Raw genomic sequence first — 14,060 nt, forward strand, 5'->3', positions numbered from 1 at the left:
AACACGCAAAAAAAGAGCGAAGGTTCGGGCGAGCTAGTGGGGTCAGGCAATATTTATTTCTAATACGCTTCAGGTACACCATGAGCAAGTGAAAGTAGATAGCACGAATATCCTGAAAGTTAAACTCAACTATAAAATAACCAACCAAAACTCTAAAACATTATATCTGATCACTGTATATATATTGCCTACCAACCGGAGTAGGGAGGCAACCTGTGGAACCCTGAACAATGTTCTTATTAATATAATGATGGAGGATCCACTAGCAGATTTTCTGATTACCGGGGACTTTAACCTCAATCTAATGTCATCCCACATAAGAGACGATACAACGCTATCGCAAAACCACCAATGGTAATTCCCGAGCAGGATCTAGGTATAGATAACAACGCCAATGAGAAAAGAATGGGAAAAAAACTTGTAAAGGACATGGAAGCTATGGGACTTTGAATTCTCAACGGTAGAATAAAAACGGATGTTCTTCCAGCATACAGTTACTTTGGGTATAACGAACACTGTAGGATTGATTACACCATGACCTCATTATTTATGTTTCACAACATTACCTCGTACCAATTAAAGAAAGTAAATGAAAGTGATTACGCCCAGCAGACAATTATAATGAACATCGGAGCAAATAGAAATAAGGCGTATCAGTCGGTCCAAGGGCATGTTGGTACAACTAACTATAAAAAACTGTTTTGGAATGTTGAAAACAAAGAAATAATGAACGAACAGGTGGAAAGGATCATGGAAGCAGGCTTTAAAGACACAGTAACAAAAACAGTGATAGAGCAATGGGAATACCTTACTGGGATGCTGATCAAAACGCAAAGTCAAACACATACTAATAAGAATCAATTGTATAAAGAACCAATTAGGGATAAGGAATACCACTTAAACTTGCCATATACAATAATGAAATTGAAGAAATAACGAAATAGGACTATCAGGCTAATAAAGAAGCCGGGGATAAAAGCAGAAAACCTGGGAAACTTGAAGTTACTAAAACAAAATCTGAAGAAGCTAATATGGGGTGTAAAATATCAAGCAAAACAGGCAACTTGGGAAAAAGTATTGTACGCCAGTAAGCAGAAGAATCCAAGAGACTTCTGGAAGATTATCAATGGACTTGCTAGACCTAACAAGCAAGTAGTCTCATCACCACTAACCAAGCAGGAATGGGAGATTTTCTTGAGGAGACATCTAAATCAGGACACTATACAGTCAAGTTCACTGGAAATGCGACATGGGTGCAAAAGCGATAATGACCCGGAATCTTCCTCTAAGGACAAGGATTTGGATACGCCAATACCCATAGAAAAAGAAGAGATAATCAAATTTATAAAAAAACAGAAGAACGGTGCTCCCGGACCAGATGGGATACCCTATGGTCTCTATAAAGAAAACCCAGAACTATGGGCGACCATCTTAGAGAAATTATACGTAGAAGTCATTTTAACAGGAACTGTCCCCAAGTCATGGCGGGGTCCCTAATAACCCCAATCTTTAAAAAAGGAAACTGGGCACTTGCCGAAAACTATAGGCTGATCATGTTAGAAGACATGGATGCCAAGCTGTTTGCAAGAATTTTGTTGACCAAACTATCCGAATGGGTGAGGGAACCAAGAAATTGCCCTTAAATCAAACAGGCTTTATACCAGGTCTAGGAACAACAACAAATACACTGGTTCTCGCCCTACTAACGGATAAGTCAATCAGATTGAACCAACCCCTGTATCTATGTTTTATAGGCTTTAAATCAGCATTTGATTGCATCAACAGAAACTTACTTTGGAAAAAACTTGAGAAAATGAATATTCCAGCTCCCCTCCTTAAGCTGATTCGCCTCCTATATACAGAGACATGGGTAAGTGTGAGGATGGGGTATGGCCGAATGCTATCTAAGGAGATTCCAGCAAAGGAATGCCTGAAACAAGGCTGTGTTTTAGCCCCCCTTCTCTTTAATATGTTTCTTGCCGACCTAACTGGAATACTGGATGATGAGAACGTGCATCCCCCCGAAATTAGCTGACAAGCGTCTCACAAGTTTGATGTATGCGGATGACGTCATACTATTGAGCCATACTAAAGTGGGACTACAGCGTCTAATTAGGCGGACTCATAAGTACTCGAAGGAGAACGGGATGGTCATAAACGAGACAAAAACTAAGATCATGGTAGTGACCAAAATTAATAAGAGAAGATACAAAAGTAAATGGTTCATGGACACGACCGAGCTGGAGCAAGTAGAGGTATATAAATACCTGGGTGTATTATTTGATGCAAAGGGCAGCTACCAATTACAAAAAGGTGACATTCAAAGAAAAGCGAACTCATTTACTGCAGCATTCAGAATCGTGCAAAAGTTGCTTTCTAGCTTAACCTACGGTCCTCTTCTGAGTATTATTGGTGCAAAACTCCTACCGACTATCACATATGGTAGTGAAGCGGTAATGGGTAAGGATAGTGAAACTCTGAACAAGATCATAACCAGGGCATATCGGGCCCTATTTCATCTCCCAGCGAACGCGTCCCCGGCCCAAGTAAGGTTGGGGTTTGGATTTACCAATCAGCACTATGCAAGGCAAGGACACTTTATAATAGTATGGCATCAAACAAAAAGTGACCACCAAAATGAGATATCACACCTGTTATGGAGAGAAATAAATAACAGCACTAACTCTACTGCTGGGCTCTATTTTAGGGAAGCAATAAAGGATTTTGTGGTCACGTCAATATGGGAAAACAATATAACCAAGACATTGTTTAAGAAAATAATTAATAAAACCGCAAACCACCTATCCATCTTAAACGACAAAGCCATCCTTACCAAAAGAAAACACACATGGGCGATAATTAACGGTTATAAGAAGAAGGAAATCCAACAATATCTGGTAACACCCTGGACGGAAAAAAACAAACAGGTGCTCCTTAAAGCCAGATTTGGAACAATGCCAGGCCTGTGTCACCTTCCCCCGTGGGAGAGACCGGAAACCCAAACGAAATGTAGACTGTGTAATGATGGTGAGGAGGATATGCTTCATCTTCTGTGTACTTGCCCTGACTGTCAACTACTTTATTCTAGTGTCCTACCTGACAGGATTAAAATGAAACAGCACAGTGGTATGGATATATAACCACTGTCACTTTATGGTCAACATGTTTCAGCCTGTTGATCAAAACCTTTGTATCAGCGGCTTTCTTCAGGACCAGGTATAATCGTGTTATTGCTGCTGCAAGATGTGAAAAATCATAATAAATATAATATTGAGGTTTATACAACACCGGTATTCCTGTTTTTCTTACTTTTGTCAAGTTATACCCAAGGTATCTAAAGAAAAAAAAACAGGAAATGGTGAAAGGAAAGTGCGCGAGAGAGAGACAAAAGGCAAAAAACAATAAATCACATGGTAACTTGAGCACTGTGCTTTGTCACTATGTCACAGATCCCTTTATGCTTCTTTATAGTCAATAAATAAGGACTTACCCTCAACTGTAGGATAGCCCTGCCTCACCTCTACCTGACAGGCTGCTCTGGAGGGAGGCCACGCGCTGCGGGAAAGAGAAAAGAAAAGATATAGTGGCAAAGGTGTCAGAACTTTCTACACCCTTTCTGCTTTAATCCTAATTCCTTTTGGCAATCAGGAGGTTAGTAAGCACATCTTGGTGTAACAGTTCCAGAGGCCCCACATCAAAAACACCCTCATATCTCTTTAAAAAGGCAGAGGAGAGAGTTAAAGAAAATTAGAGAGTGCCAAAGACTTCTAATGAGATGATATTACACTCCACAAGAGCAGTATACCTCTTGTTTGCTATTTACAGCATTCAAAGTTAAAGTAACAATATGGTTCTAGCTCTGTCACTCACCTGTCCGTCGGTACCTCGATTCTCGAAAGAGCTCGCCCCGGGAGGTACCGAACGGAAAGGCAAGCTCGCATTTATACCCGAATGGCATGTTTGCTTGCAGTTGTGTCAGAAGGGTCCTTACGCTAAGGCTGACCTCTCCGATGCCTGCGTTATTTCAATACGAATACGTGTTATTGGGTGACACTACACTCCGCGCATGCACTCCCTGGTTGTTGTGTTTGTTTGTTGCCAAATTCATTTAAGTTGATATTCACGAAATCCGCAACACTGGGGAGATTACGATCATTATACCTTGTTCTTGAATCTTACATTCATGTGTATAACGCGTCTTTCCCTACGAGGGAAAAGTACATTATGTACGGCAAACATCCAAGTAGGTGACACTACTTTCCGCGCATGCGCGTTACATCTGTGTCATATTATCATCTTTAGCGGATGTTTCTGTCAAAGTAATGTTGGATGATTCGCCTTGTCCACGTTAGGCTCTCAAATTTATGCCTTGTTCTTGAATCTTACATTCATGTATATAACGTGTCTTTCCTTACGAAGGAAAAGTACATAATATACAGCAAAAATACATGTAGGTGACACTACTTTCCGCGTATGCACGTTACATCTGTGTCATATTATCATCTTTAGCAGATGTTAGTGTCAAAGTAACCAGGAAGCGCATGCGCGGAGTGTAGTGTCACCCATTAACACGCATGCGTATTGAAATAACACAGACAGCAGAGAGGTCAGCCTTAGCGTAAGGAATCAATTAGAAATTAATCGTACCGGACAGTCTCACGCTAGATGAAAAGAAAAGAAAAGAGTGGTGAGCGGAGACCAGGCCGTGATCTGCTGCTGCTCACTGGTTGATTGAGGTTGTTGAGGCTGTGATTGTTGGATTGGGGTTTGAAGTTGTTGCAGAAGTTGAAGATCTTGCTGTAGAAGTAGTAAGAGTGTATGTGACAGAGTTCTCGGGAGGGGAGGATGGAGTTCTCTATGTATGTTGGGTTGGAGAAAAGCTTGACTATTTTGAAGAGCTCCTTTGTATGGTTGGCCACGGTGTGTATGCAGGCAATGATGGCTGGTCTCTTTGCTTCCGTGATGCACAGGTGGTAGTTGCTGTGGGCTGCTTTGTGGGTGGCTCTGTCAGAGGGGGTCCTTAGTGGCGCACCACTGCTTCTCGAGTCAGTAGCAGTTGCACTTGGTAGTTCTTAGCTCTTGGGGGTGCCAGCTGGAGTTGTTTTGATGTTATGTTGACTTTTGCTGGTTTCGGTGGGGCTACTCTGTCAGGGCACTTGGTGATCAAGGTGGAGTAGTTCTGGACTGCCTGGTCAAGGTCAACTGAAGCTTTGGGTTGGGTGATGCTTAGGGCCTGTGTCCATTGAGATCCATTACCTTGCCCAAGCTGCGGTGAGAGGAGCTCTGGTGCTTGGTGAAGGTATGGTGGGTGTCTCCGATAGTGAAGTGAATGATGGCGTGGTCAGTCCCCATGAGTTCTGTGACATGACTGAATTTTATTTTGACCCTGGAGATAAAGATGGAGTTGAGTATGTGGCGGGCTTTGTATGTGGCTACGGTGACTGGTTGCAAGATGCTACTATTTATAATTTTGAGCTTACTTAAGAGGGGCAGTATCAAATTTGTAAAATATGAAGGCATGACACTGACTCTCTAAGACCTGTGGGACCGTGGTAGAGACAGTCACATGTAGGAGTGCATGAATGAGCTTTTTATCCACCGAGCCAACTGGAATGAGTAATATTGCAATGTGTAATATTACAGTGGGTAGAATTGAGAGAGCGCAAACTGAACAAAATGCATGAGTGCACCATAAGTACAAGTCGGTCGCACAACCATAATAGAAGTGCTTGTAAGTGTTGAAAATACATTCACCTATACTTAGACTTGTGTAGTTAACTTAGAAATTTCATATAGAAGTGGAACTGACGCAGAAATGTGTGGAAAAATTTAGCCTTATTAGATGTGATTAATCATGATCCATGTTATGTAGCTGCTAATGGAGGAATGTCATGCTGCAAAGCATAGAAGGGAACAGGCCTAATGTCCAGGGCAGAGAGGATTGGAAATGTACACTTATACATGACATGGATTGCACTAATGTTATTTAGTAATTCTGTTTTTCGATAGATTTATATTCTATAGAAGTGTTTCTCATAATCAAAGAATAAAGTGTTAACATGTTATTTTAATTCACGAAAGGATTTGAAGAGAATAAACCTCTGCGAGAAGGGTTGTAGGCCTGAAGCGATAAAAAGGTTTTCTGATTTGCACGTGCTGGTACAGGCCGAGTTGTGTCGGGAAATAAGTTGCAAACTTCTGTTAGAAGTCTATGAGAATTGGGATTCAAGTTGCGGATGTCTGTCTGCAGGTGCGAGGGGGGTTCCAATTAAGAGTTGGATGAATAGAGCTCTGTTCGAGGAGACTGGTACAGACAGGGAGGAGGGTTCAGGAATGTTTCGGGGGTATCAGCGTGCTGAAGAAGAAGCCTGAGAAGCAAGGTCAACGCTAAACACGAGGCCCAAAGGAAGATCATCATGGAAAAAGCCAGAACCGACACCACGTGAGGGGCGTCTCGTGAGGGGCGTTTCAGCTGTAATTGTGTTTTGTATTAGGGACAGCACCCCTGGGTGGAGTTAGAGCAGATGCCTGAGGACCTTTCAGAGAGCGGATGGGTAGGCAGAGAGGGGTCATGACTGGAGATCATAGGTTTTCACCTAAAGACTAAGAGTGGGTGAACTTCTTAGGAAGTCACTCACAGCTGACACCTTTGATAGGTTGGGATTTTGTTAAGTAGGGATACCATCCAGTACAGAGTAGGGACAGCCTAACCTGATACCTTCCTTCCTTTGTAAATGACGAATAGATTACAATTTGTGTCTATTCTTGCAACTCTGATGATTCTGGAATTAGTCTTGGTGCTCTTCTTTGGTCGCCTAAGAGCTTTTAGAGAACATATGTATGTATTAGTGCCCATATATCTTTTGAATCTCGTTTTGAGATGCCTGTATTTGCAGTTATCATTGACTCTTTAATAAACCTTTGAAACTTAGAAGTAGTATGTGGTTTTTCAGAGTCGAGCCCATTATTAGTCAAACTAACCTGGTATTGGATGCACTTTCTTTCCTCAATGACAGGCAATAAAGATTCAGTCGACCTGCACGGGGTTTAGATCTGGAGTGGTAAACTAGAGATCAAAAATCCCGCCCTCCCAGAACTCATGGGAGCTCTATACCCTACACTGTAGACAAAGCACTCAGCTTTGTATGTTTTTTTGGAAAGACTAAGATTCAGCAGATTTTCACTCAATGCAATGCAGCAAGCCACCTTGCTGTGCTGCATGAAAGGGAAGGAATGCACTCTATTTAACATCATACGCCCATTCCTGTCTTTTCGATGTGCCGACGCACTCTTGGATGCCTAGTACCATGCTGGCACCCTTGCAACATGGTGCAAGGGTGCCTGCATTGTGAGCATGATTATTTTTGTACAGGAAGGGACACCTTCCCACAAAACACAATCCTCTGAGGCATTTTTCCTCTACTGACACACATAGAAAGAGGAAAAAACGAGGTGAAATAAAGATGTTTCTCTTTTTTACGCCTCACCTGGGGAGGTGTTGCATTTTGACACATTCCCATGTTTACCAGTAATGGTAAATCTGGGAAGGTACCAAAATCCATGGGTTGATGATCAGGAGCACCCACGCTCCACCATGGAACTCCTCCTTGGGGCAGAGTAACCCAATGCAGTGATTTGCACTGCATTGCGTTACTCTAGATTTAGGAAGCCAATCAGACCCATGCAAGGTGGCTGTCACCAACCAGGGGACACCAACCAGGGGAGGAAATTATCCTGCCATGTCTCCCTGGTGTCGACTACGCCCATCTTATATTACATCAAGCGCAAGTCAACCAAATTTGAGAGGGACAACAACAATTTAAAAAAAAGGAGGTGTCGTAACCCCCTAAAATGCTTATCACCAGACTAAAACAGGATAGTCTGATAAACAAATTGGTGTTTGTTTATTCCTTCCTTATATGAATAGGCCAAAAAAGCCTCTTCTTTTCAATACTACTAACATCAAGCAAACATAATTGTTTTCTTTTTGGAAATTACTCCCTTTCTCTTTGCATCTATTAAACCCATCCTAGCCCTAGAAGGGAAAAAAGAGTCACGGAATTAACAGCACCAAAAAGAGGTGACCAAACCAAGGAAGCCATAACAGTGACTTGCCTGAATTTTCCTTTCAGTGGAGGGCGCCGGCAGATGGGATTTTCAAGGGACCTAAAGAAAAGGAGAAGAATACAGACTTTCAACAGATATATCAAATCACTGGAAAACTATATTACATTAATAAATCACATATTTTAATTTAAGAAGCTGACTCCAGTCTATATTCCTTTGCCAAGCGACAGTCGCCTTATGTGGTTTGCTAAATATGACTTTGTTGTTGCATCACCCTTGCACCCTGTTGCTTGGGGCAAAGGCGACACACCAGCAATGATAAAATATGCCACAAAATCTTTATAAGGGGAAAGCAAGTAGCACGTGTATTTTCTCTCAGACAAATAGCTATGTCAGCTCCAAGCCATTAGACCTGTAAGTGATGCTGTATTTCCATTTAACAACTTCTGGGAAGAGATATTCTGACCTTTTTCACCTACTATGCAGAGAAAGTTTCAGAAACAATAGACTTTACAAAGCTTTTTACTCAAATCAAAGTATTCTTTGGGAGGGTCAGATGTACGACCCAAAATTACATGCGCAAACAGGTTTGCGTCCCATTTGCACATGCAAAATGTAAAAGGGCCCTGTACAATTCCTAAATAGCAATTTATTTGTACTTCGCTATTTAGGAATTGCGAGTTGCTGTTAGGAAGGGGCGTCCCAAGGCGTTCCTTCCTAATAGCAAGTCTCTACCCTTTGTAAGAATGCTTTGCAATTTCAATTGCGGTCGCAAAACACTCTCAAATGACGGCCCTCTTCAAGAGGGTGATAATGGAGTCACAAACTGGAAGGGGTCCCCAGGGGACCCCTTCCCCTTTGTGACTGGCTCCAAAAATATTTCAAGGGCAGCCTGTGGTCCCCGGACCACTACCCGCCCTTAAAAAATGAAGCGAAAACGTATCATTTTTTAAAAAAATGTATCCTGTTTTCCTGTGAGGAAAACAGGCTGCATTCAAAAAAAAAAAAACTGCTTTATTGAAAAGCAGTCCCAGAAATGGAGGTCTGCTGAGCCCAGCAGGCCACCATTCCTGGGAGGACCAGCCATTCCCAAAGTGGTCACAAATTGAGAGTGGCTCATTATTATTCATGAGCCTCGCATTTTGCGACACCATTGGGAATCACTAACAGTGTCTCTGACACTGTTGTACATTTGCTTTTGCGACTGGCAAATTGTGACTAGCAATTTTCGCAATGTGCGGCACACAAAAGCAAATGGTCGTACTTCTGGCCCTTAATTTCATATTGAACAATTCTTAATGAACATGTTTTGGCAATTGGGCCTATGTGTGTATATATGTATCCTTGCTCTATGGATACTATTCTAAAATGTATGCATCTTAATTTAATGTGTTCATTTCATTTTCACTGTAATATTCCACAAATTGTGCATGCTCTTTATGTTTACTTGCTGTTGTTGTTGTGCAATTTTAGGGTCCAGGTTCCAGTGGTATTGAAGGGTTCTTCCTCCAGACAATTGCAGATGAATTTCCAGCTAACCAGTCACATTTTGGTTCTGAGCATTTTTACTTTGGAATAAACTTAGTTGTTTTCTTGATTTCTTTGATGTATTTCATTTAAAAATCCTGCCTGCAATGGTGGAGGAGTGTCGCACCACTGGCTCAGAGCCAGCAGCTGAAAAACAAAACAATATTTTACTAATGTTTTATTTTTCAGCTTCTCGCCGAGCCAGAGTGTTTAGGCTGAGGTGGGGGTTGGGGCTGATGTCACTGGAAATGGTTGTGAACTTCTAAGTGTGCATGTCTGTTTGGCTTGGCTGTCTGAGGCCGGCTAAACAGACATTAGCAGTTAGGTTTCTCAGCCCGGCTGTATTCTACAACCAGGTGGAGGAAAGGCACAGACTCCCAGTGCCTGAGCAGAGTGTCAAACCAGCCTGCTCAGGCCAATCCCAGCAACCCAGGCCATAGTATGAGAGCAGCATCTGGATTGGTTGGGATTCTGTCCCAGGGACTGTTGGAAGCAGCTACAGCAGGAGAATTGTGGGGAAGCGCGAGTCAGCGGCAGGATCTGGTAAGTTTATTATTATTTGTTTCAATTTAACCCTTCCCCAGCTGCCATTGCACATTTTGCACTATTTTCTTTGAGTACTTTGTTGAATCTCTCGACTACACCATTGGATTTTGCGTTGTAGATAGCACAATTTATGAGTTGAATACCTCACTGTGAACAAAAATCTTTATTTAATTTTCTGTAAAACCAACTGTACTCCATTTTCTGTCAAAATGGAGCCCATAATACCTTCCCTGAAGAAAGTTTCCTTGGGAAACTTCATCACATACTTTGTCTCTACTGCTTGGGTAATCCTAATCTCAAACCAGTTGGTTTGTAAATCATAGAATTGACCAGCTTAGTTGGTAACTGGCCCCAAAAATCCTAGACTACCTGTTCAACCCTTCCCCAGCTGCCATTGCACAATTTGCACTATTGTCTTTGAGTACTTTGTTGAATCTCTCGACTACACCATTAGATTTTGGGTGGTAGATAGCACAATTTATGAGTTGAATACCTCACTGTGAATGAAAATCTTTATTTAATTTTCTGTAAAACCAACTGTACTCCATTTTCTGTAAATATGGAGCCCAGAATACCTTCCCTGGAGAAGGTTTCCTTGGGAAACTTCATCACATACTTTGTCTCTACTGCTTGGGTAATCCTAATCTCAAACCAGTTGGTATTAGGTAAGGGAAATATATCTACCACTAGCTCCCTGTTTAACCCTCTCAGGTCCACACAAACCCAACTATCACCTGAAACCTTCCAAGCCAACACTACTGGTGCCACCCACTCTGATACCTACACCTCCTCAATATTACTTTTTAAGAAATCTTTCCAATTCATCTTTCATAGGCTGTCTCATTGTAAAAGGAACGCCCCGTACTTCATTTGCAACCAGCACTGCATTCCTTTCCAAAATTATCTCATGAGTATCCTCTGTAAGACATCCCAACTGATCACAGAATACTTCAGAGAATTCATTTGCCAACAATTCCTTTATTTCCGATTAGCACCCTCTTGCGTCAACCACACTGTACACAAGAAGTGAACTATTGGGGTCCAGCATCACCTCCAACTCAGCCTGCTGGTACCAACTGATTATGTTATCCCCTGCTGTAATCCATCCTTCATATTCCAGTTCACCGACAAAGTAGCCCACTAATGTAATGGACTAGCTCCCATAAACAAATGACCTAATGTCTTGCAGGAATAATCTAACTCAACCAGCCAGGTTTTCATTGTAAAATTCCTTGGGAAGCAGAGTTATTTTTGCTCTCGAATTGTATAACATTTTCACGTTAAATCCATTTACTTGTACCATATCCTCTACTCCATGCCCTTTTCCTTGTTCACACACCTGGAAGACAATTTCACCCACTTGCAAATCATCATAATCAAATTTTTCAGTACTTTCTCCAGCAACCCAACTTCCTTCACTGTTTTGCTCTTATTTTCAACTTTCAGTACTTTGCATAGTGGCACTTAACCCCACATGACTTACACAACACACCCCAGGCAGGGCACCTTTAGTATGGCCAACCACACCACATCTGAAAGCACTTTCCTGTGAACTTCTTCTTTTTTTTCATCTCACTTTTGCCTTAACTAAACTTTGCACCTGTTCTCCACCAGTGTGTTCTTTCCCTTTGTGGTTCTCGTTCTTAATTACATCCACACTTGCTCAGGAACGTCTTATATTCTTTGCTATTAGAAGTTCTTTATCTGGTTTGGGATCATCTTTTTGCCATATCTCACCCCTTACTCTCAATATTTTGTACCTCAACATAAACAAGTCTCTGATTCGCTCCTTCACACTCCCTTCAAATTTGCACGATTGCAAAATGATGCTAGCTTCTGCACATGCGTGAGATAGTTCTCCACCAAAGGGATATTGCTCTAATATTGTGCTGACCTTTGGCAAATAATGTTTGTCCAACTTTATGTAAATACATCAAATTCATTCAATCCCTCTGCCTCCTCAGTTTTAAACTCTGGTAGAATTTCAAAGACTACTTGTCCCTCTGGACCAAGACAATGAAAAAGCAAAATGGATTTTCTTTCCATACTCTAGCATAATGAGAAAATCCTTTTTTTCCATTTGACCCATTTATATTCTGTTTCCTCTGGTGGCATTATAAAAATTGAGGGTAAGTTATATTCTGCATTTTATAAAATTTGAGCCTTAAAGTCTGCTCTAAAGAATTGACTTATCAAGGCCGGTGCCGGTGCCTAACTAGACAGTCAATTTCCCCAGTGCCCAATGAGACACCCAGGTTCAGTGATGAAAAACAGCAAAGCCCACTACGGTACCTAAAATGGCACCTGTGCTTAGTCTGAATCCTTTGAATGTTACCCAGGGTTTATATTAAACATAAGCCCCCAAGTAGATGTAATATCCCTGCACATTCTCATGTTTCTCTGATTATGGCCAACTTGGATTAAAAATTATTTCCTTAGGGTCTTTCCTCTAACCGCAGAAGATATGACATCTTGGGAAAATCCAATGAGATACTTTCTGTTTTTAGGTCCTTCACTTTACTCCGTAGGACAGTGTCTTCATTAGCAATTTGGCCAAGCTACTTCTCTGCAGCCCTCGGGAAGCTCCTACAATCAGACCTTCGATACATCACCTTTGGAACATCCCCCAGGGTGTTTCCTCTAACCCCTGAAGGGGTGAGACTAGCAACCAATGAAATGCTTTCTGCTTTAGTTCATCCCTTTTACTCCGTAGGGCAGTGTCTTCATCAGCAATTTGGCCAAGTGACTTTTCTACAGCCATGATCAGGCCTCTAACAGTCATGCATCCAGGAGATGACTGATCTGGATGTTGAGGAATTGTCTCTTCCTCAGATTGTTTCCAACGTGAAAAAGTCTTCTGAAACTCACAGATGAGGTATACATGAAGATATTTTGGTTCAAGATAAACTAATGCCGCAGCCATCCAACTGCTTTTTATCTTACCAAACACCTATAACCTTTCAAACACTTCCCTCAGAACCTCCTGGATCCCACATTTCACATTCCACCCTGCAACCTTCTAAACCCTAGATACTACAAGAGAGAAAAACACACAAAGGGAAAAGGAGGAAGAAAAACACAGAAAAGCGAAGAAACCAGGGACCAGCATGAGTGAGATGAATGTGCAGCAGTGTCTGGTAGTGGATTAACAAGGGCCGAGGTGAATTTAGCACTACATAGCCTTGATATTCAGGACACCAATTTTTAAAACACTACTGGAGCAGAACTTTGGACACCAGCACTCATTCTTTTACAAATTAAGGACAGGGGGTAGTTGTAGAAAAAGGCCGGTGAATCACATTGCCTCTACCCCCATTCACCCCATAGCCTGAATTTTGGGTGTGACCCTAAAATAAGGGGACAGCTCTACTATCAACAAAAAACAAACAACATAAAGCACCTCCAGTATGGTTAAAATGATTGTTGGGGTCACTGGATGAAAAACACATGACTGTCCGATAAAAAGCTAAAAGTAGCATGGTAAATGTTTGCAAATTCATACATAGGATATTCATCTCAACCAAATAGAGTGTAGAGTATAAGAGGCTGAGAAGAACAGGTTTGCTGGGTGTGAGGAGGAGGGACTGGAAAGAAAGTAGGGATAAAAAAACAGGATGTCTAGGTAGGAAAGGGAGAAAGGAGCATGATGGTTAGGCATCACCTATTCAATATTTGTTTATCAACTGGGGCGCTCATCCAAACCATGGGACTTGGCTTCTACAAGCACATATAAATGAACGAATGAATGAATGAATGAATGAATCAATCAATCAATCAATCAATCAATCAATATGATTTGTGAAGCATGCGGCTGCTCGTAGGAGACACAAAGAGAGAATGGCAAGACGGCAATGATTGCTTTGGATCAGTCTAGGCATTTGCTGAGGGAAATATTTAAGATTTGGAAGATAGGGTAAAAG

The sequence above is a fragment of the Lissotriton vulgaris genome, chromosome 7 (genome assembly GCF_964263255.1).
Source record: "Lissotriton vulgaris chromosome 7, aLisVul1.2, whole genome shotgun sequence".
Lineage (NCBI taxonomy): Eukaryota > Metazoa > Chordata > Amphibia > Caudata > Salamandridae > Lissotriton > Lissotriton vulgaris.